The sequence below is a fragment of the Protopterus annectens genome, chromosome 9.part0 (genome assembly GCF_019279795.1).
Source record: "Protopterus annectens isolate FY-2018-M chromosome 9.part0, PAN1.0, whole genome shotgun sequence".
Taxonomy (NCBI): Eukaryota; Metazoa; Chordata; order Ceratodontiformes; family Protopteridae; genus Protopterus; species Protopterus annectens.
Window position 1 is genome coordinate 125067994 of NC_056743.1, and position 25505 is coordinate 125093498.

Consider the following 25505-nt stretch of genomic DNA (forward strand, 5'->3'; position numbering starts at 1 on the left):
TCTCAGAATGGATCTTATTTCAAAGTTTTCTAATTCAGGCTAAAACCAGAATTGCCAAACTCATTGAGAATTATAGAGATGTAAAACACTTAGTGTGGGCTATTTGAAGAACCCAGAAGGGGCTCTTCAGGTGATGGTATTAGACAGACATCAGCAACTAGATTAGTGTGTAAATTTTGTGCCATGCAGAGCTGAGAAATAAGGAGGCGTTTGAGTTCAACCCCAATAAATTTCTGAAGTGAGTTACAATACTAGGTTTTATTACTGTATCCAGAGCAAACCACACAATTCTGTTGTAAGACTGTTGTAACTTGATTAAAGAGGAAAGCAAGATTAAACCATACATAAGATGAGTCAAAGAGAGACAAGAAAAGTTAATATCTGTCTGTAGCACCTCTAGCTTGTCATGTGAGGAAGGATTTTGCTCTTTACAGTTTACATAGTGTTTTCGTAGAAGTTAGTGGATAGGGAAGATAGGACAACAGGAAGACTGAAATAAGAACAGAAGTGTGGTTTAGTCAAAAAGAAGCAGCAAGGAACTTTTCCTTCTAAGATATATGTATTTAGTAGTATTGTGACTAGGTAGGCAATAGAAGGAATTGTAGTCTTATGAAATTCTAGTGGGAGGTTGACCATAGTGGGGCAGCCAGGATTAGTTTTGCTTAATAGTGTATAAACTTCAGATAGCATAATAATTAGGATAACAAAACAAGGCTGGGAGGTAGTCACATGGTAGAATGTACGAAGAGAAACATAACAGGAGCTGAGTTTTGTATGGAGTCACTGAAATACATAGAGACTATTTTGAGAGTTGAAGAGTAATCTAATTATGAGACTGGGGAAGGGGTACAATATTGGCCAGGATGAAGAAGCTGACTGACCACTCTCTAGCATTTTTAAAAATTTACTAGTGTGTTGATTTTATTGCTCATTTTTTTTGTTTATTTGTTTTTTTAGTTTTTTTTTTTTTTTTTTTTACTAGCAAGGATGTTATGTTTTACATTATTATGAGCTGTGCAACATTTATAGAAAACAATATGGGCTGCAGGATTTATGACACTAGTGCCACAGATGGCCTCTGCTGGTCATTAGACGTTTGAGTTCAGGAATTACTCAACGCAGATAGTAGGAGCAATTTGTAAAATATGATTAGGAAAATATAATCAGTATGGGGTGGGCGTATTGATGTTACTAACAATTGTCAGAAATATTAGACAGTGAAATGCATACCATGTTTTGTAAGAAACCGATGAACCAGACACAGAGGAAGTAATAGAAAGCAATGTATTAAACCAGGCAAAGGGATTACTTTCCATGTAATCTGACACTTATGTCTATTTTCTTAGCATGTTACATACTTTGTTGTGTCTGGAATATAGCTTATCATGTTAAGCTAATGACTTGTAAATGAGATAGGTCTTTTTTGCCCAAGTTTAATTCACATAATCTTTCTCTAGGTACTGTGTGACTTTGATCAGGTCAGCTGAACAGAGCAAGGTTCCTACGTCATTCCTGAAAATAGACACCTTTGCCTAAAGCACTGTCAGTAAAAGGTAAAAAGTTAATAAAAAGGTAAATGCAGAAGGGAAAAAAAATCCAAATGTATACAATACTGTATAACTTTCAGTAAGGTGTTTCAAAACCATTTTGTGTAAGTGTACATGTCTACTCATTAACGACCCTTCCGCTGATTAACATTCCTGCTATTATTTTATTGTGTTTCCTGCTGTTTTAAAATATGATAGAAAAGGACTAGTATTTGGAAGATATAAAATGTCCTGGAAAGAATTTGTGAGGGATTTCTGACTCTTTGACTGCATGTGCCTTTTCCTAAGTTAAGTTGCTGCAAAAAAAAAAAAGCAACAATAAAATACAGTATAGACTCGATTATCCGAACGTTGATTATCAGAAACGTCAATTATCAGAACCAGCCTTCCAAAGTTTTCGAGTAGGAAAAATCGTAAAGTCTGAATATGTAAACATTATACATATTTGCTTGAGCTTGTTTTTTGAGCTTGTAGCAGGCTTGTGTGTGAAAAATATTCTTTATTGTCCATTGGAATTGCTGAATGGTTGAAAAGTGTATTCCTGCATTCAGAAAAAAAACAAGACTTTAGATGTTTTTTTATCCAGTTCAATTATATGTTTGATTATCCAAACAATGTGATTATCTGAACTACCCTAGGTCCCAATTAGTTTGTATAATCGACTCTCTACTGTAGAATGCAAGACTGGATGTCTGAGCAGATCTGCATTATTTTTTTTAGTAAGACTTCTTAAAGGGCTGTACTCTAATAAAGAGCACAGTAGTTTTATCTGTCCTGTCAGCATCACACACTACCACAGTATTCTGTTGGGTCTGCCCTTGAATTTCTGTTTATCTTGTAAAATGTTCAGTGGGAGAACCGGATTTTGTATGTGAACATCAGTATGGCTGTAGTCACAAATTTATTGATTTTTTAACTTAGGATAACTACTTGAAGCAGTCACTCTGATTTAGTCAAATGATTAGAGGATTCTTGAACATTACAGTAAGGGTTCAGGATGGCTCTAGTTCACTTATATTATGTTTACTGGGAACAGAAGTTTGTACTGTATGTCAGTACAATGTACAAAATCCTGAATGTACTCCAAGACCTTAATGAAATAGTTATCAAAAGTAATAGATGTTAGTCCAATCACTGGAGCTAAAAAAACTTAAGTCACTGCAAAATGGTTGAACATGTCTTGGCTAACTATACAGCAAACACATATGCAGGCATAGTTATAAGATACCATTAAGATCTACAGGGTACAATTTACATAACTTTCTGTATTACCGATGAACCACAAACAGAGTTAAAAACCTCTGATCAACAGCTGCTTAAAACTATAAGGTAAAACAATGGAGCCAAGTTACCTGTGAATCTTGACCCGTAACTACTACTGAATCCAACTTTTATCAGTAATGTGATAATCTTAATCTTAGTTATAATTAATAGTTTAGAGGTGTCCAAAAGCAATCTGCATCTTTGTCAAAGTATTATGTTTATCAAAGAAACCCAGTATTTTGGGAAGGTTCCTGCAGTAGTCTGAAGAGGTGTGTTTTATAAATGCAGCCTTAGTACTGTACAAAAGAGTCTACAGGATCTGAAAAATAAACTACACGAAAGATAAAACCTTTATGTGCAAGACTATGCTACAAATCACCCTATTAATTAATATGTTGCATACCTTTGGCACATGAAAGGAAGGCATAAGCACCTCCATGTAGTATTGTTGAGGTTTTGAGATAAAGTTTGCCAACTATTATCAATTAGGTTACCCTGCTGAGCTGCCAAGCCACAGATATCTGTAGAAGGGAATATAAGACTGACAATAAAATATTGTAGGAAGACCACATAAAATACCATATTTTGAGTTATTGACCACCATCAGGACTGGTGAAAAAGGAGTGTGATAGCTATGCATTTTTGTACAACCTTATGTTGGCACAGCTAGCATTTGCTGTTTTGTCTTCACAGCTCCACTCCTTAAAATGAAACGTTACCAATTTTGAAATGTCATCCCACTCTAGGAGCAATTTGCAATACCCCAGGCATGATTAATCATAGGATAAGCTCATCTCGTCAGGAGGTACAGCCTTCTAGGTGATATGACACTGATTGTCATTCGCTGGAGTGAGAGCTAAAAGCACATATGGCTTGTCATTCGGTTGCCTCCAGTGATCCAAGCTATTTCTGCAAATACATCAGATCACACTCTTCTCCATGACAGGGTGTCTGTCGGTTTGCACACTGTTACACACCAGTTCTGCTAGAGTTATTGAGCCTATCATTGTCACAAAAATGCAAGCAGCATGGATCTGATCCCACTTCCAGCTTTGGAGTAAGGGACGCCCCCAATTATTCATTAGTTCTTTCCCAAGGCCTAGCCTCACTTACCTGGACTGCTGACTGAACTCAGGTCATCAGGATAATAGGGAGATACCTGACGTCTGGCTACTGCACCCTTATTATTAACAGAAGTAATCAGCATGGTACTTATCAATTCATATCAAATGCAGTAAGTATATTCATAGAGTCAAACAGTTCACTCTACAAGCAAGTGGCAAGTTCCTCTCATAAAAATAATTGTTTTTTCATATATTAGCTCCATTTATTAAGTTACAAAAATACCTGCCATGATAGATATGTTAAAGACTTTGTCAGAGCTGTTATGATTCCAATTTCCTAAGACACCATTTCATCCATAGATGTGAGAGGGTAATTGTTTCCATAATGGAGTACTAAACAAAATAGATGTGTGAATCATCCTATCTTGAATAATATCTGACTTCGTTTTTGATGACTTTCCTGTATAGTCTGTTTAAAAGGCAGAATCACGTTCTGAAGCTAGTTTTCCAGTGCTTTTTTAAATTTATTTATTTACTTTTACATTTCCCATAGAAATAATTTCTATATCCCCAAGGCTTTTTCTAAATTTATCTTGAAATTATTTTATGAAGAATCTTAAACATGTTGTGGCTCAATGCATTTTTCAGTAATTGATTTTATTTCTAACAGAAATAACTTATTTAAAAGACAAAATCCCTGCATGTTCATGGTTGTGAATGGATGCCATCTTGTAGAAAAAGGACAGCTAAGGCTATTACATTTGCAGGACTGCAGGGTAGGATGTAGAGAGAGAGCAAGGGATGCCACTGATGCAAATTAATCTGTGAATGGAGTCTGCAGGATGATAATAATACAAAGCTTCAACATACAAAATGATCGCAAAGGTAGTAAAACATGTTGACACAGTTCAGTAAATAGCATAATGCATAATATGATGACAGTAATGACAGTAATAGAGAAGAATAGATTGAAAACCATACATAAGTCTATGCATAATGCTTAAACCTCTGTTAAGGCAAATATTACATAACTGCTTACTTAATGTGAAAGAAACATACTTATATTTGGAAAATCCAAAGTCATGTTCACACTGCAAAATTTTTTTTTATTTTATTTTATTTATTTATTTAACATTTGTTGACCGGGAAAGTCTGACTAGGTTCCACAGATCCTGTTTTCAGCGGAGGCCCGGGGAGAAATGCTTCAGAAGCATGTCTTTAGAATGTGGGAGGAAACCGGAGTACCCGGAGGAAACCCATGCGAACGCAGGGAGAACATGCAAAATAAAATGTGTTTTATAAAACCAAGAATCCAAAATAAAACACAGTAGTCTGTAACCAGAATACTAGAATGAACCAATGTATTTAGCATTTTCACCTAAATGCTGTAAATAGACATCTAGAGAATCTTAACAGAAGACAAATCAGATGAGTGGAAGAGACACACTAACAACTTATTATAAGGTCTAATAAACAAGCAATAGTGCCCAACAGAGTGTGTGTTATTGTGTAAATAATGCATGCTCAGTTATGTTCTGAGGCCGGACGCTGCAGGTGAAGTATACAGATAATCATTTTTTTCAGTTTGCATTACTTGTATATTAACACCCTTATGGAGAGCATCCATTCTCCAATCAGAGCAGTGATGTGCAGGTCGCCCATTCTCTAACATGTAATAAGTCTGATGTGTAGTCATTGAGGAGCATACATTCGGTTCAGTTACAATTATATTAAAACAGAGACACTTGGAAAGAAAAGGTGATATAATTCCTTTTATTGGACCAACACAGATTTTATAATTACTCAGTCTTTCAGACTAACAGAAGACCTTGATTGGTAGTTAGTCTGAATGCTCAAATAATTGTAAAATCTACTTTGGTCCAATAAACAGTATTACATAATTTCTGTGTTCCACTGCCACATATGTGGTCATTACCTTTACATACTAAAATCTTAAGTCACCTATAAAAATAAAATTGTTTTAAATGTAAAATTATATAGCACTTTTTAATGATACATGTATATCATATGCACACTGCACAGAATTAAAAAAGCAGCAAAATAAATTGGTAAATATATTTTCGGACAACTGAACTACATAGCCAATAAAGCCTAAGCATGACAAACCTTAACTATATCATGTTGAATGATATAACTCCTACACTGATTCCTCTGGAAAGGAATTCTTTAAAAATGCTGAGGGTTTCTTAGGGTACAGAACTTGTAACCATACTCTGTCTCCCTGTTAGTAAGGCAACTCCAGGACTACAGCTTAGATGAAGGAAGTTATAATATTTCCAGTTAATTGATTTTTGTAAATCCATACAAACACATCCTCAGAAAACAAATATAATATATCTACAAGCTGCATTAAAAAGACAATCATAGAAATTAATCTCATAAATGACTAGTGTTTTCTGCAGCAGTCCACCAATGCAGACTCCATAAGTACACTATGGGTTGGATGATTTATGCTGTAAGGATACCATTGCATCCTATAACAGTGTACAAAGCAGATCACCTACTGGCACCCAGATTACATAATGCAAATTGTTGTCTGTCATACACTAACGCAATGTATAATGTACAATTAAAAACTGCTGCAACTTATCCCAACACAAAAGGGAGAGTCTGACTTTATTTCCAGAATGGATCAAAAAACAAAGACCTTTAAAATGTGTAAACATGCCATTGTGCATTCAGATGTCATTGAGCAGAAATGCTTGTACGTCCTTAGGGGATGGTGTTTCTTGTTCCCCTTGATGCTTTCATCAAGGGGGGGATTGTAATTGCTGGTATTACAGTGTAACAGCACCATGCTTTAGTATAACAACATTATAATGTAGTTCAGAAAATGGGCAGAATGTAAATGCTCTAGACCCTATTGGAGAACACACTTCCTCCAAAAAGATATCACTGTACAAGGAAAGATCTCGAACAATTTGAAGTCTTTAGGACAGCATATTAAGCCACCATGAAGTTCAGTGAAAGAAAACTGGCTGTCTTCTTGGTTTTGCTTGCTAATTGTGAATGTTTAGTGAGCATATGTTAAACAGAATATACTTCATTAAAAAGAAAAATAACAAATGTAACTGCAATAGCAGTTACAAGGAGCTGTTGCTTTACTTTCCACCCCTTGCTACCTTTTTTCACTTAAAAAGCTTGGATTACTTAGAGTGGGAATATAAATAAAACTTATGCGGTTAATTTCATTAGAAGGGCATTAGAACTGGAATGATAGAGTCGAGGTGTCCACCTCTGCAAAGAAGCCAGTCAACAGCAGAGCTCCGCAGGGATTGGTTCTAGGACTGCTTCTTTTTGGCATCTGCTTCATTGCTGAAAGGCACAGTTGCCAAAGTATCAGCTACCAGTAGCAGGAATAGCTAACCTGTTCCACTGAGTGTATCACCCTTGGTGAAATGAATGCAAATCAGGCTGTGCATTGGAATTTGTAATAAAGTAATATGGACAGTTAAAAGAGTACTTATAAGCATGCTTGTAATGTACTTGCAGGCAAAAAAAAATGTTAAAAAGCAGGATGTTTAGCATTTGAAGGCATTTGCAAGGTACCATTCATCTGGTAATAGGATGGCACATTATTTGCACAAGTAACCTGCACCATTCAATATAATGGGATTTTTATATGTTTAACTCAGTCTCCAATACCACCCAATAAAAGAGAGAAAAAAAGTAAAGTACATCATTTTTTGTTATTCTATATATTCTAATTAATATAGTTTTTTTTTCATATAAAATAATATTGAAAACCTAAATATAACCTGCTTTTAACAGTTCAGTGAGAAACCTTATCTGATCAAGAAAGGGTTCGCATCAAGATCTAAGTATGTAATGGTGCCCCTCTACTCTTCCCTCATCAGACCCATTATTGAATACAATGCACCAATTGGAATGTACCTGGCTAGACATCTCCAGCAGCTGGAGAGACCACAGAGGTATCTAACCAAGAGGATTACTGGCCTCAAACAGTTGCCCTATGCAGCACGATTGAAAAAGCTAAGACTGTTCTCTGTTGCATAGCGCTTTCTCAGAGGCGATCTCTGTCTAACGTACAGAGCCATGTCCAACCCAGAATTGTTGAACATGCTCCATCTTAGCAAAACCAAATCTACTCGAGCTACATGCTCTAGGGATATAAACCTCAACACAACAATGAATAGAACATGCTGGAGGGATAGAGTCTCTTCGCAGAGACTTCCCTTACTATGGAACAGGGTCCCGATCTACATAAGACAGAGCCCCTCACTATCATTCTTCAAGAGGAGCCTTGATGAGTGGATGGGTAACAGAAAGTTCACACCGGGGATCACACCAACAGCACTACTAGATAGGGGCCAAGGGTACTAGCTGCTAGTACAAGGGTCTAGGGAACTACTAAAGGGGCGGTGAATACCGCACAATGTGGCTGGGCATATGCCTTCGGGCAGATAGCCCAGTACCAACCTATAAACCTATGAACCTATATGGACGTGGTTATTGATTAGTGATGTTATGCCTTCATGTTGAATAACACAATTTAACTTTACATCATATCATTTTTATTTAATCATGTGATTGTCATGCAACAATCAAAATCCTTTTAGATTCACTATTTACATAATGCTTTGACCATTATAAATACAAATACTACACATTTTTGACCAGGATCTTTCACTCCCTCATTCATGGTGCATTCCTAAAGATTTTAAATAGATTTTTTTTTCTTTTATTTGGGGATATTTTTACCGCATAATGGTACATGTTACATTAATGCATGGTTTAAAACAGAAATTCAAAAATGCAGCATTTGACTTCATTTTCCAAACACTTCCTTTTGAAAGTACATTTTTTACACAAGTATGCTTCCAAAAGTCCTTTGTGTTGTAACCTTCCCAAAAAACATCCAAACATGTAGATATACACAAATTTATTTTTACATATCACAAGCCCTCTGTCTAACATAGGTTCATAGGTAGGTAGGTAAATACTAGGCAATCAGTGTACAGATCATTACATACCTAGCCAATATTCAGACAGTGACAAAAAGCGAGAATCAAACCCTTTGCTTTGTGTCTTTTGAGGTAAACACCTTAACCATTATGCCAATCCCCAAATCCACATATGGGTGGTTGGGTTTCAGCTTCAAGGTCACTGGGCCAACTGCATCAGATAGAACGCATAGGACATATGAATAAACTACAACCAAGATGACTCAATTTCAAGTTAGCTGCTTGTATGCTGGAAAAGATGGACAGAGGAGGAAGGGCCCTGCATACTTGCTAAATATTTTAAATGTTTTATAATCAATTACAAGATCACCAAACACTGTGGAAAGGGAAGACTGCAGAATCCTGCAAAACTTAAATATTTCCTTTCCCTATGACTATGTTATCTGTACAGGCCCGATTTGGGGCATGTAAGCATTTACTGAACACAAAAATAAAGTGCTCATCCAGTTTTGAGTTGACCACTAAGGTTTCAAACAATTGTCCATTTATAAAACACTGAAAGTCTGTATAAATGCGGAACAGGAGCAGAAGTAAGGAGTCAAACCAGTACAAAAATTCAAAAATGTCCAAATGGTGGAATCCAAGAATAGAATCCAACTAGTAAAATCCACAAACGTTTATTCAGTTATAACAGATGAGCACTTTCACTACATTAGCTTCATCAGATCCATGTAAAAAATACAGCAATTAACTCTCTCTCTCTCTCTCTCTATATATATATATATATATATATATATAGGTCATAAAATTGATTAGTTAACCAATCATAGTAGATATATTAATTGGATTAAATTAAAACTGCCTATCCATTTAAAGAAACAACAACTATAAATAAACACTATAATATATAACTTTCATAAACCTAAAAAACAAACAAAAAAAATAAAATGTATATCAATACGATATAAAACATTTACATAAATATCAAAATACATGAACTATAAATACAAAAATGAAAGATATATATAAAAACACATATAAACCATGAAAACAAGAATAAAACAATAACCAATATGTCGATATGACAGCCATGTATACACAAGGTATATAAATTATTTTATGTGTCTGCGCTGTCTCAAATTGGGTTTAATTGATGCCCTTTCATTGAGTCCTGACCCTCTGTCAGCCCTCAATAAAATAATCCAGCCACTTTCTTTACCTTCAGTGTATGACACAATGTTGCCACCCCTCTTATCTGGAGTGATAACTTCTAACACCCTGAATAAAAATTCATGGTCAATACCATGCTGGGTAACATGTTTAGCTAGGGGGTTATGCAACGTACCCTTCCTGATGTGATATCGATGTTCTCTCATCCTATCTCGAAGTGGGCGGTTAGTCTTGCCCACATAGAATGAGGAGCAGATCTTACAGACAGCTAGATACACTACATGTGCTGTCATGCAATTCGCATCAGCTTTCATATAAAATGTCTTATGTAGATCTGGATGAAAGAACTGTGTACTACTATGAATAAGAGAGCAGAAATTACAATGACCACAAGGTTTAGTACACCCTGTCTTATTAGAACATCTATCAGGCTTAGGGTAACATAGTAACCTTTTTAAGTTACTTTTATTCTTAAACAAAAAATATGGTACATCCCCAACTATCCGTTTAAGATCTTCATCAACTTGTAGAACACTCCAATATTTATTAACAATCTCCCTGACCTCAAAATGGTCAGAAGAGAAGAACGTAGAAAACCTTACATGAGGCTCAACCCTTTTTTCTATAACTTCTCTATTAATGCAGGCCGGTCCAAAATATGGCATTGCTGTTGTTGCACGTAACTTATATGCTTCTTCCAAATAATGGTTCACCTCTCCTACTTCATACCCTCTAACTAATAATCTGTTCCTTAAACTTTCCAAATCATTCATGAACCCACTATCCATGGGATTTAATCTAGAGGCCCTAATGGACAGAGGAGGAAGGGCCCTGCATACTTGCTAAATATTTTAAATGTTTTATAATCAATTACAAGATCACCAAACACTGTGGAAAGGGAAGACTGCAGAATCCTGCAAAACTGAAATATTTCCTTTCCCTATAACTATGTTACCTGTACAGGCCCGATTTGGGGCATGTAAGCATTTATTGAACACAAAAATAAAGTGCTCATCCAGTTTTGAGTTGACCACTAAGGTTTCAAACAATTGTCCATTTATGTTTGAAATGACTGTCCACTTATGTTAAAATAGCTGTCCATATATGTTTGAAATGGCTATCTACTTAAGATTGGTATGGCTGTCCACTGATGTGTGAAATGGCTATCCACTTATGTTTAAATGGGGTCTATATTAGGTGATCTTAACTTTATGTAATCGAATACCTAGAGGTCAGCACCTAAATAGCGAAAGCTGTAAACATCGAATGGCCACTTCTGCAAATTCTTTCGCAGGGAAAGAATTTGCATGGCCGTTATCGGGAATCTGCCCTCTTCTCCACTGTAGAGCAGTCTTGGAGTTTGTATACTTAGGGGATGTGTGGATGGCACAGCCCCCTCACATGGGGGGTGTTGGAGGTGAAGCCTTCCACTTGATTAGGGTTTGAATTTTTTTTTTCTTCAGCCAAGTGAATTCTTTCCCTAAGAAAGAATTTGCGGAAGTGGCCATTCGATGTTTACAGCTTTCACTGTTTTGCTGTCAAGCTTTAGGTATTCAATTACTTAAAACTTCAACTATATAATATAGACCCTTTAAATGACTGTTCACTAATATTTGTAATGGCTGTCCACTTACATTTCAAATGGCTGTCCACTTGTGTTTGAAACAACTATCCACGTAAGTTTGAAATAGCTGTCCACTTATGTTCAAAGTGACTATCCACTTTTGCTTGAAATGGTTGTCCAATTATATCTGAAATGGCTTTCCAGACCCTGAGGTGTCCAGGTACTTTGACAGCTCCCCTGCTTTAATAATGTCAGGTATAATACTGTGTTCTTCCCATTATCGATATATAACTTCATTTTGTTTAATAGGTATACATCAGTAGAAAGGTCGTCGTTCAAAGGTGATGTAGAAGCACTAGAAAATCATGGAAATTACTCAGATTGACCAAATATGCAAGCAGGTTTGAATGGGATTCAAGTCCACATCACAACGTCTGTAGATCTGGGCCATATTTTTTCACCATACCACATCTGCATGTTTGCTTACATGATTCTTAGTTTAATCTTACAGTACTTGAGATCACTTACAATATCCCTTACTCCTGAATTGGTTCCTAATATATAAATGAAACTGAAATATTTTCAGGTTTTAAGCAGCACCGACATTAAACTCTGAAAAAGTACAATCCAGTGACTATGCTTCCTAATGGAAAGATAGCAAAAAACAAGCAAAACGTCACCAATAGACATGAACAAATGCCATTCGCTTGTTAAGGGTTATAATACCTAATCTGTTCTTGTCAAGCCTAACAGATGATTTATGAGTGGCTGCAAACTATGGAACACAAGTTACTCCTACTCCTTATAGTACACTTTTCCATAGCCTTTTATTTGACTAGCCATAACCGTGCAAACTCTGGGACTGGGTTCTTTAGACGGCTGCACATTTTCTTGCCCAATTGTATTGCAGGATTTAAGAATGGCTGCTTGTACTTTTAATAATAGGGTTCTTAAGAATCTCACCCATACTAAATTTGACGTACCTAAAGGCCCTCTCTGGCACCAGCCTTCATTTCCTTTCTGGTTAACTAAGCCTCCCCAGTGTTAAAAATAGTGATTTTGTACAATACCACATCACTGTTAATCAGATATCAGGATTTCAGGACTGTTAACTTCATAGCAAAGATGCAGCCATGTTTTCCCGTAGTAACTAAAGTCATAATTTTAAACTGATGGTGCCTGTGCTCTTTACATCACTGCTCAGAATCAGATACAGATTTAACCAGTTAGTATTTATGGTGCATCAGCTACACGTTACCTCTAATTAATGACTTGGAATCCATACTCAGTTATGATGAAGATAAATTAGGTAGTGATGAAATAAGGGTGTGAAGTGCAGAGGACACCCTTCTCTCCCTTATTTTAACTTTACACCTTCCTGAATAAAAAAAAAAAATACATCACATCACCATCCGGAATTCAAAAGAATACTTCACATACTCATTTACGGACCATCAGAGGTATCTCAAAAGAATCTGTCTAAATGATGCACTTTACACATAAAACAACAAATGTCACTTTAACTTCTAGGTGCATTTCCATATAAAACAACAGCTGTAATTTTGTAATATAAGCCTTCTGACATATTAATAAACTATGCAAGACTGAATGACTTTTATGAAATACAATCTATTAGCTTTACCTCAGTGCTTTGAAACAGCTGTAGATACATGTTGTTTCCCTACATGCATACTGTAATGAATTTTCAGTGTACTCACACATCAGGAGGAAAACAAAACAGCAGCATGTCTATGTTTTTGAAATGTGTATATAAAGACATTTGCAAGCCTCCATTTATAAAGGCATTTTATTTTATTTATTTATTTTATTTTACATTTGTTTACTGGGAAGATCCGACTGGACACAGGTCCATTTTCAGAGGAGGCCCAGGGAGAAAAGCCCCAAAATGGTAAGCAGTGAAATACAATAATAGACCATGTAATAAAAAACAACACAATATAATACATGGGAGGTAAGTGAGAATACAATACAATACAACAGGAAGTAAACAACATTAAAATTGCCAATTCATAAAGTACATAAATCAGATATGCAAAGAGGTCCCCCCCAGAACCTGAATGCAGGAGTGGGAGTAGGAGGTGTGAAGGGTAGAGTTAGGCAAGAGTAAAGTTTGTTACAGAAGGATGTTAGGTGTAGGGAAAAGGTGAAGTTTCAAGTTGTTATAGAAGACAGATATTAGTACTATAGAGTAAGTATTGATAGATTACCATCTGGTAATCCAAGGCATCTTGGAGGATAAACAAATTTCCCCTGAAAAAATAATTTTAGCGTGATGACTTTTCATTGAAAATCACACACAATTTTTTTCTTAATGGAGTCAGGGTAATAAACCACACTCCACTAACTATAAATGTTTCATTCTTATCTGTACAGTATAAGTAGATGGTCTAGCTATGTTTTGAAATATTCATTTTAATGAAAAGCCTGAGTTTTTATTTCCCTTTGGGGTGGGTGCATTGTTTTGTAACTATTCTAATTATTTTATATTTTATGAAAAGCTTTGTTGTAAGTCTCCTAAGTTACATAAAATATGTGTATTGTGTTGTACTGTGTTTTATTAAAAATAAATATATAAACTAATAAATAGATCAGCCTGACTATTTGAATTCTGCACAAGGAAACAAGCATTAGAAAAGAGTTGGTTAAAGAGTACCTATTGCTAAAAACAGTAGATGCAACTGGAGCTGTCCATACAAGTTAACTGTGGTCTGTGAGTAAATACCTGTTAAGATATCCTGTGTTATATATACACTTACTAGACAAGGTAACAGTAGAGGCAGATATTACTTTAATTACTATTTTGTTCCATTTTTATTTATTACAGCTTTAACTTTCTTTAAAATTAGTATATATATTTGTTAGATGTGGATTTTGCCTGTGGAATAGTATAGAAGACACACATTTTGTTATTGGAGACAAGGCTCTTTAGACTGTGATTTCTCAACAACAGCCAACTCCCTGTCACCACTTCTGATGATTTATGTTAACTATTGAACCATTGCAAAACAGGAGCTTACAGGTCATTGTCAATGAGTTTTATGATGTGCTAACTGCAAACCTAGCTTGAATTACCTGTTTTATAAAGTAAGATGAACAATAGATAAAAATAACTTATTAGAAGCAAGACATTCATATGCAGTTCCAGAATGCCAAACATTATTGTATTGCAAAGCCTCCCACAAGAAGGCTTTTCACAGTGGTAGCCCAAGGAAAACTATGTGTAGATTTATACAATCATTCTGCTTTTGTCATGGGTCTATATTAGCACATCGAAAGCAGAGGTCAGAGAATGCCTGTTCGCTGACCAAAAAAGAGTGAACTGTCATTTCTGCGAATGGCCACTACATCGATTTGCCCTTTTTCCCACTGTAGTGCGATATCTGAGTTGGTATATTTAGTTGGGAGGGGTTGGGCAGCAAAGGCCCCGCACTTTGATAGGTTTGTAATCCTGTCTCATTTCTGCTTGGCCAATTAATGTTTTTCCCTAGGAATAAATTCGCTGAAGTGGCTGTTCGCAGAAATGACAGTTCGCTTTTTATTGGTCCGTGCTTTCGATGTGGTAATATAAACTATTTGTCATTGTCTATATGCTGTCTTGCATGTCAATGTGGTGAACACATTTCTTTTTGCTACTAATACTTGACAGATGAAAGCCCTTATAAATTGTGAATCCAACATTCTTACAGCAAGAAGAAAATGCTCAAGGGTTTCTAATTACTTCTGATCTGCAGCTGCAAAAGGAACAATTTGTCTTAATCCTAATAATAATATATATTTACTTATTTATATGTAAATAGTATATTATTATTAGGATTAAGACAAATTGTTCCAAAGGAACAATTTGTCTTAATCCTAATAATAATATACTATTTATTTATTTATTTATATGAAGCAGCGGTGGTGCAGCAGTAGCGTTGTTGCCTCACAGCAAGAGGTTCTCCCGTTCAATTCTCGGCTAGAGCGCCTTCTGTGTGGACTCTGAATGTCCTCCCCGCGCTCAAGTGGCATTCGAAAGACATGTGTGAATGGCTGTTCCTTCGTTAAAGGCTGGGTGTCGGGCTGGCACCTCGGCACCATAAAAATCTACTGCCAATCATTAGCGGACCAGAGTTCTGCTGCGGTGACCCCTAACCGAGAAAAGCCGAAAGAAGAAGAACAACTTATTTATTTATATGACGTTTGTTAACTGAGTTGGTCCAACTTAGCCACGGGCCCATTTTCAGTGGAGACCTGATGAGAAAAGCTGCAGTGTAAATGTACAAACAATAGCAACATACACTTTGAGATTCGATAAAAACACAAAAGAGCTAACAATTGAGTTTAACAATTCAAAACAAACAAGAATAACATAACATTTTGAGATCCGATACAAACCAAAATAAGCTAATGATTGAGTATAATAATTCAATAAAGAAAAAAAAAAAGAGAAAAAAGAAAAACTGATGGTGCATATGGCAGAGAAAAGGAGAAATGGAGACAGAGAGAATCCGGTACAAGGTAAGTATAAAAGAATGTTGAGAAAAAATAGAGAATAAATATATGCAGATGTTGTTGCAACTATAGTAACATACTCCTTATGAGAGAGTACATAATACAGTTGTTCTTACAAGTGAATTATTTATTTTTTATTTATTTTATTTTATTTTACATTTGTTTACCATGAAAGTCCCACTGGGCAGAAACTGCCTGTTTTCAGAGGAGGCCCGGGGAGATACAATAATTTTCATGAACATTTAAGACATGCAACATAATCACAGTACAAGCAATTTTCAAAAATTCTATATGAAAAATATACAACATAGGCCTGTTAGAACTGGTATTTTATTGGGGTTGTAGACTACTGGGGTGCACCATGGTAAGTTGGTTAAGTTTAATAAGTTAGGTTATTCTAGGCAGCCTAATTGTTTAAGGGCTTGATAGTGATGGGATTGATAGGAGTTAGTAGCAAATTTTGCTATTTTGTTATAGCAAGTGATTCATTTGTTTAAGTCACCCTTGTTTAGGTTGGTTAGGACAGGTGATGAATATGGTAGTGTGGAAAGTAGGTGAGTTCTAGTTCTGATAGTTTTTGCATCAGTAAAGGCTGTTCAGTTTTTTATGAACTTTAGTTATGGTCTGAGCTATATGTTTATCAAATTTCAGATTTTGGTTGATGATTGTTTCTAATAGTTTGGTTTGTGGCACTGGGGTGATGAGGATGTTGTCCTTTGAGGATATTTTAAAAGGGGGAGTGGAGTCAGTAGCCTTGGAGGGATAGAATAGCATGAGTTTGTTTTTTTAGGATTTAGAATAAGCTGGGAGTTTGACAGACAGGTTTCTATGGTGGTGAAGAATTCCTGGGTTGTTTCCTGAAAAATTTGGAGAGAGGGAACTGAGCAGATCAGGGTGGCATCATTGGCATATTGTAACAAGTTTGTTTGATAAGTGGCTGTGTGTAGATTGCTAAGTGAAAAGCAGGGCTCCAAGTATAAATCCCTGTGGTACTCCTAGAGTAACTGAAGGAGAGGAGATAGAGAGTCCATCCATTTAATGGCCTACTGACAGTTGGAAAGATAGTCTTTAAACCAGAGAAGGGTGGATCTATCAAGGTTGAGGTCAGAAAGGACAGTTAGAAGTTTGTTGTGAGAGACTGTATCAAATACTTTAGATAGATCTAGAAAGATAGTTGAGACTAGATTGCCTGGGTTCTGTTACTGATTGCAGTATTGGTAAAACTGATGAGGGCAGTAGCAGTGCTATGTCATGGGCGAAACCCATGTTGTGTTTTGGAAAGAAGGTTGTTGGATAAGAGGTAGTTTAATATCTGGGAGTGAATACATTTTGCCAGTATTTTTACAATGGGGAGTGTATGGTTATTGGTTGGTAGCTGGGTAATTTACTTGAGGAACCACCTTTATATAACGGAATTATGTGAGAGATTTTCCAGAGGGAAGGTACTGACTACTCAGCAATGGATCTGTTAACTAAAATGAAAACATGGTATGCAATGGCATTGTCTGCGATCCGGAGGTATTCAGCTGGGCGTTTGTCTGCTGCGAAGGTAGTAGGTTTTAGTTTGGACAGGTGTTTATAGATCTGACTGGTTGGGACTGGTTTGAGTGAAAAGAGGTTTTGGTTGTTTGGGGGATTATGTAGGTCAGGGAGACTAGTGGGGGAAGCAGGAGTAATCACTTTAAGAACGGTGTTGGAGAAATTGGGTTGTTATGTGGATGGTGGTATCATTTGTGTTTGGGGGTGGTATACTAGTTTTACCTGGTTGTAGAATTTTGTTAATAGCTGCCCAGAATTTCTTCAGGTTTGAGTTGTGCTTAGTTTGGATGTCAGAGTAGTGTTTTGTTTTTTTTATCATTTCTTGTCTCTTTGCTTTATTTCTTAGTTCAATAAATAATTGTCTATTTGAGTTAGTTTTATTATTGCACCAGATGTCCCAGGCCTTCTCTTTCTTTAGTAGTCCACGAGTGATTTTGGTGAGCCAGTGGGCATAGTTTGATTTGGTTCTAATAGTTCTAGGGGGTGCTAGCTGATTAAGTATAACTAGAAAGGTGGAGTTAAAGTGGCCAACTGTAATGTCCAATGGAAGGCAGGTAAGTGGAGACCACTTCCTATAAAAGGGACAGTCCCAGAGATTTTATGTTTTGATTCTGGTCTTTGTTTACATTTTCAGACTAGCTTTAACAGCATGCCCCAATTTTGGCTGCAGGGGTTGGGGGACGGGTGGTTACAGGAAGTTTCAATGGTATTAGTCAAATTTCATTTCAAACTGCAGTTTTACTCACAACAGCTGTCACTGATTGATTTCATCATTTTCACCTCTGCTTTTTATCCTTAAAGAAAAGTAGCCTTTCAGGAATATTATGACCTCATTTGCCGGAAAGCATATGAGCAATGCAAAGCTAAAACATTAGTTAATAGAGTATTCTGTTCACTTCATTTCATATTTTATTTTGCAAGGATTTCTGAATGCAGGCTAAGTGCTATGATGTTATGCATGACTGCCACTTGCTCTGTAGAAAATATCAGAATGATGCAAGTTTCAAACAGCAGTAGAAACAGTCTTCTTTTTTTCACGTTTTCTTTTTTGATCTCTGCAGACTAGCCAAGTGTAATGGTTTTCTGACCTGCTGTAAAAAAATATGTGTGATGCAAGCAATAGATTCATTTTAAACAGTGAAGTCCAAAACTTACTGTCACAATGGGGGCTGTAAAGTATGGCAACCTATGATAGTTATTCATACTAATTCTGAGATTGCTTTACTACGGAGTGACGGGAATACATCAAGAACTGCTAAGATTTAGTATGAATTCACTAAACTGTACTCTCTTTGACTATATTTGACTATATATGACTATACTGCTCTCAGTTACGCTATGCAGAATGAATAAATTAAATAAAGTGTTGCACAATTAAGAAACGCTTTTTGACAAGTTCATAAAAAGTAAACACTGAGACTGTTGCCTAGCTACCCCCACCACAAATGCACACAAAAATGTAATAATCTGATTGTTTCCCAGGGATCAAAGACTGAAAGCTTTGACAAGAACTGAATATTGTTAATTGTGTTCACATGTGTGCGCATGAAACCAGGGCTGCAGAAAGTAAATTGAAACCAGGAGTATGGTGATTATGAGGTAGTAAGTGGGTGGTGATGAGTGGGAGGTATCAGCCAAGTTTCTTTAGGTCAGAATTTTAGACTCTGGGATTGTCTCTTTAATATGAACAGAATAAATGTATTGTAGCTGTAAGAAGATAATTAGGTACTGAAGATAGGATTTCCAAATGCTGGAAATAGAGTCAGAAGAGTAAAAGCCGTATAGAGACTGAAAGTTGGGTGTAAAAGTTAAAGGTGTGGGGGGGGGGGTTAATCGGGTCTTGGCAGGGGCAGGAGCATGAGTTTAATAGGTAGTGTTTTAGCTGTTTTTTTTTTTTTTTTTTAAGTGGTTTACTTGTGAGATGTTTCTTACATTGGAGAGGAGTTTATTCCAGGCCAGGGTTATATAGCAGTTTGCCTATATTTTTATTAGGTTTATAGACATCAAGGAGATGCTGGTCGGAGCTGCAGAGTGACCGATTAGGTGTGTAGTAGGATACTAGGGAGGAGAGGGAGGGGCAGGCAGTAGGTTTGTAGAGTACAGAGTGTGTGATATTTACTTGTGAAAGTAGACCTTGTTGGGTCTAACCAGTGCAGTTTCTTTAGTGCAAGACAGTGGTGTGAGTTGTAAGGTTGGTTGGTGACGATCCTAGCAATCTTATAAGTTTGTTCAAGCTTGGTGAGTAATGTGGAGTGCAAGTTAGTGAGGATAGGAGCAGCATAGAGTAGGGAAGGAAGTAGGAATGCCTGAGCCAGAGTAAGTTTAGTGTCTGATGTAAGGAATTTTTTATTTTTATAGAGTAGTCCAGGTTTTTGTGTGTTTTTCTGATACACTGTTATATGTGCATGTCAAATTTTAACCGATCATCAATTATGGTACCAAGAAGCTTAGTGTGAGGTTCTCCTTTCATGGTAGTGTTGTTAAGTGATGAGATGATGAATGTGGATTTGATATGGGATAGAGATCTAGGAAGGAAGAGAAGGAGCTTAGTTTATTTGGATTTAAGTTGAGCTGGTTTTCAGTAAGCCATCTTTCAATGGTGAGAAATGAATTTTGGGTAAGTGTGTGTGCAGATGTGAGATGTTTTCAGAGGGGAAGGTAAGTGTCGAGTCTTCAGCATATTGTGTAAGGAAGGAGTGGATACAGGGTGTGTGGAGATTGTTAATAAAGATACTGAACAGGATTGGCCCCCACTATAGATCCCTGGGGGACTCCTGATTTGATAGGTAGGAACGGGGAGAAGGCAATGATCCATCTGACAGACTGTAGTCTGTTGGTGAGATAAGAGGAAAACCACTGAAGAGTGGAGGTTGAGAGACTGAGATCTGAGAATTTTGATAGAAGGTTAGAGTGAGATACTGTATCGAAGGCCTTAGACAGTTCAAGGAAGAGACAAGATACACATTGTTTTTTTTTTGTCTCTGGCTTCTGCTACAGTACAAGTAAAGGATAGGTGGGCAGTAGCAGTACAGTGGTTTGGCCGAAACACTCACAAGGTTTTCTTGGATACATAGGTTGAGAAGCTGAGAGTGTATACATTTTTTGAGTATTTTACAGAGTGGGAAGGGAATGGCTATAGGTCTAAAACTGGAAGGGTCAGTGGAGTTACCTTCTTTGTCTAGACGTATAGTATAGAATAATTTCCAGATGTCAGCATTGGTGGCTTCTTGAATTGATATATTTAATAGAACTGAGATAGCATAGGGTATAGAATTTGCATCAAGCTTGAGAAAGAGGGAAGGAGTTTATCAGTAGAGGGAGAACCTGGTTGTAGTTTATAATTGCATTTAATTTTTAATTGCATCAATATTAGCAGATTTTTTTGTTAGAAAAGGGGGTGCTTTTCCAGTTCTGCTTCTCATGTGTTCCTTTTGTGTTTACTTTTACAAATATTCTATATAGAAGGACTAGGTAATATTGCTAAGCAAAGTAGTAAACAATATTCTAGTGGTTCTAATAACCATTTTTGCAAGCAGATAATCAAAGTCAGCCAAATGCCTATTTTTCCTTGTATTTTTTTCATCTCCTAGAATATTGCTAGCCTTTTTCAAGGTGTAGGTAATGAAGACTGTACTCTTGGAAGGTACTGGTTATCCTTTGGGTGGGAACTGCCCACTCCATCATACTATGTTGTGGTGATCATTTTGGAATCCTTTTCTCCATGTGCAGTAAATCATTATACAACACATCTATAAACAGCTACAGTCAGATATGAAGAGTCAATTTGGACTCAATGAGCACACAGGAGAAGCTTTAATAAAGTGCGTTATAGGACCATAAGAACAATACTAGCAAGCGATCACAGGATTCATAACGGCACAGCCATATACACCTTTAAGCAGACACACTTAAAAGTTCTTGTCACCATTTATGACCTCTTAATAGAACCTGCCTCTCAAATTGAGTAGGGCTGGGCATTATATTAATAAATTGCATGATGTCAGTCTGAAAGAGCATTGGTTGAGTGCTTGATAAGGCCAGGCCAATAGATTTCCAGGGTTACATGAGAAGGAAGACATAGTAAACTAGGTGGGGTAAGGGCAAGATTGCATAATTTAATGTTATAGTTGGAATGCCAGCTGCTCAAATAGGAGTTCAGTTCTTTCACTATAAGTGGCAACACTCTGCCTGACCTGCTGAAAGAGGTGACATTTGTAGTTGCTAATGTGGGCAATAATACTGATAATATAAATCAGCAGGCAACATGATGACCTACAAATCAGCCATATTGTGGAGGGCTGACTTTCTTTCCTACAACCTCCACTTACATCTTTTTACATTTAATTTAATATTTTTGGCAGGCCTACACCCCCATGCTGCCTGCTGTATCACTCTAATGAAGAGGAGCTTTACTCAGTATGTACCTCACCTGTCACATGTGCATTGCTACACTATTTGACAAAGCACATCAGTGCATTTGTTCTCACTTAGTTCACATCTGACTTGAGGCTTACAAATAGTGTGATTCTGAGCAAATCATATATTCTACTGTGACACATGAGGCTGCTTTATACTGCACTATGCTACACTGTAGCAATTAAGCATGCTTCATTCTGATCTAGGCTATGCTGTGACACCTGAGCCCACTTACTACCCTGTGCTCTGTGGTCCATAATACTAAGTTATACTGCACTGTGTTATTGCACTCTCTTGCATATTAACTCGCACCTTATCTAGGTTTAGCATGTATCATGCAAACTTCATTACTTCACAAACTATGCAGCATGGTAAAGGCATCACAGTTATGCAGTTAATAAATAAATCTAAGTACCATATCACTAGTAATTATATAACTCCTCCTATGTCTCCCACTGCCCGTGATATCTACTAAAACCAACTTGAGTCCTTAACTCAGTTCTCCTGGAAGCTTTCAACTGACAATCCATAGACTGGGGAATGAACAGCACTACCATCAAATATGCACAGCATTTCCTCAACTTTATTAATGTCATTTCCCTGGTCAAGATAATGTCCTCTCCTACTAGGTGCTAAAATTGCTTCAAACTCATGCTCAGTAATAGAGCACATATAAAGTCTCCCACTTCCATAATTAAATCAGGCATCTTCTGAAAGGTTTGTCACCAGTGAAATGCCGTAGGATTCTATTCTAGGTCAACTCCTCGTAGGTATATACCTCTCCAACGTGAAGTCTAACATCAAGTATCTCTGGCTGACAAAGTTTGCTGATGACTGCAATTTGCCACTGTTATAAACTCTCCAACACATATCTATATCCTTCAAGAAGGCCTAATAAATACTAATTCTTCATCTCAGCTTAGTAAAGCTAAATGAGAAAAAAAAATACAGTATATTACTCTTTAGGAAACAAGACGTTGTCACGTTCGATTCTCAGTTAGAGCGTCTTCTGTGTGGAGGCATGCGTGAATGGGCATGCCTTCGTTGAAGGTTGTGCATCAGGGCTGGTAACTTGGCACATAAAAATCCACTACCAAACATTAGCGGACCGGAGTTCCGCTGTGGCAACCCCTAACCGGGATAAGCCGAAAGACACAACAACTCTTTAGGAAATAATACACATGCATATTTCATGATGTAAGTACATTCTGTAAGGATGATACCATTAGTGGTGACCTAGTCAAATTCCTTGACAATGAGGTGCTGTTTAATTATCATGTGTCAACTATCATTAGAAAATTCTCCTGCCTAGGACAGCACATGACCAAAGGTGTATTCTCCAACTCTAAGGAAGTTGTTTCTTCCCTCTCTCTAATCCTCCCTAAGCAGGTCCATAATAAAATATGATGCCCCTTTCGCATGTACTTGTCTAAGTTTATTGCTCAACTTGAAAAAACAAAAACAACAATTCTTAACAAAGAATATCTCCAGTATGTTCTCAGTATGTTATGCTCAATGACTGAAAGGTCTTTCACTCTTCTCTATTTCCAATAGACTCCTGCATGGGGAACACTGCTTAATCTTTAAGATAATGAAGGACCCACCTTAGCTGACCTATTATATATCCAACACATGGTAATGCCACCATTACCCCCACCAAGAACATAAATACACATTGAAATGCTCACAAAATAGATTTGATGGTTCGATATATTTTCCAAAGGATCTTCTACCTATGGAATAAGATACCATTCCATGCCAAGGCAGTTCCCTAACTTTCTTTAATACAAATCTTGATGAGCAAATGAGGATCACAAAGTCCACATGTGGGTTGCCCCTGCAGGCTTTGTTTTTATAGGGTAATAAAACTGGGCCTTGCAGTAGCTGGTCTCTTAATGGTCTAGTGCACTGATGTACACTGACCCTTCTGACAATGCCAACATCTTGGCTGACAGGTTCAGTGCAAATTTCTCCCCTCCTCACCACCTACAGAGCCTATTACCATTCCAGGGGATTGTGTAAGTCCAATTATTACTGATATGTTGGTTAACAAGGCTCTATCTAAAGCTAAAAACACTGCCTCCATGGGACCAGATGGTGTGCCAGGCTGTGTCATACATGAGCTCTAAAAGGAATTAACCCCACATCTTAATACCCTATTCAGTCTCAGCCCCTCCACAGGATATGTGCCCATACAATGGCACACGGCAACGGTGGTCCCGCTACACAAGGGTGGGGCCACAACTGACCCTGGGAACTACAGACCAATAAGCCTGACCAGTCTGATCTGTAAGGCTATGGAGCGAATCATTATGGAACTCATAAATGGAGAGATTGGGAACCTCCAGTCGCTGGACCCCACACAGTTCGGCTTCGTCAAGGGCAGATCATGCCTCCTGAACCTGGTAGATTTCTTTGAGACAGTTACTCAGGCTATAGATAAGGGAAAGGAGGTACACACGGCTTACCTTGACCTTGCTAAAGCATTTGACACCATTCCCCATTCAGGTATTATTGATAAGCTCACCAGCCTGGGCATAAACCCTTACGTCACAAGATGTATCGCAAACTGGCTCTCAGACAGATCCCATAAAGTAAGAGTAGCGGGATCTATGCCCAAATCCAGACCAGTAATGAGTGGTGTGCCTCAGGGCTCTGTCCTGGGGCCCAAGCACGGATGGGCTGGGGCTGACTAAGTTTGCGGACGACTGCAAACTGGGTGCTATAACAGAGTCTCTGGCCGACATGAAGATCCTCCAGAAGGGCCTAAATGAGACTGATGCATGGTGTCAAAGCCATGGTCTCAAGCTAAATGCAAAACAATGTGTAGTAATCCCCTTTGGAAAAAACAGAGTACCCGCAAACTTCAACATAGGAGATAATCCCCTGAAATCTGAAGAAGAAATAAGGGATCTAGGGACCCAGTAGATAGTCAGCTTTTCTTTGATAACCATGTTGCCAAAGTGGTTAGAAAATCCTTCTATGTGACCCATCTGATCATGAAAGGGTTCACATCAAGATCTAAGGATGTAATGGTGCCCCTCTACTCTTCCCTCATCAGACCCATTATTGAGTACAATGCACCAACTGGAATGCACCTGGCTAGACATCTCCAGCAGCTGGAGAGACCACAGAGGTACCTAACCAGGAGGATTACTGGCCTCAAACAGTTGCCCTATGCAGCACAATTGAAAAAGCTAAGACTGTTCTCTGTTGCATACCGCTTTCTCAGAGGCGATCTCTGTCTAACGTACAGAGCCATGTCCAACCCAGAATTGTTGAACATGCTCCATCTTAGCAAAACCAAATCTACTCGAGCTACACACTCTAGGGATCTAAACCTCAACACAACATTGAATAGAACATGCTGGAGGGATAGATTCCCTTCGCAGAGACTTCCCTTACTATGGAACAGGGTCCCGATCTACATAAGACAGAGCTCCTCACTATCACTCTTCAAGAGGAACCTTGATGAGTGGATGGG

At 37.4% G+C, this 25505-nt stretch overlaps 1 protein-coding gene across 3 annotated transcripts in view; it reads left to right on the plus strand.

Moving 5' to 3' along the window:
* Window positions 1-25505, plus strand: part of EHF (ETS homologous factor) — a 402661-nt gene that overhangs the window by 19443 nt on the left and 357713 nt on the right. Inside the window, exon 2 of one of the 3 annotated variants that reach the window (XM_044082637.1) lies at window positions 1458-1572. The exons of 1 other annotated variant lie outside the window; for it this stretch is intronic. The gene's annotated coding sequence lies outside the window, so the exon portion shown is untranslated. The remainder of the gene's footprint in view (window positions 1-1457; window positions 1573-25505) is intronic. One more of the 3 variants, XM_044082638.1, reaches the window with a different exon arrangement.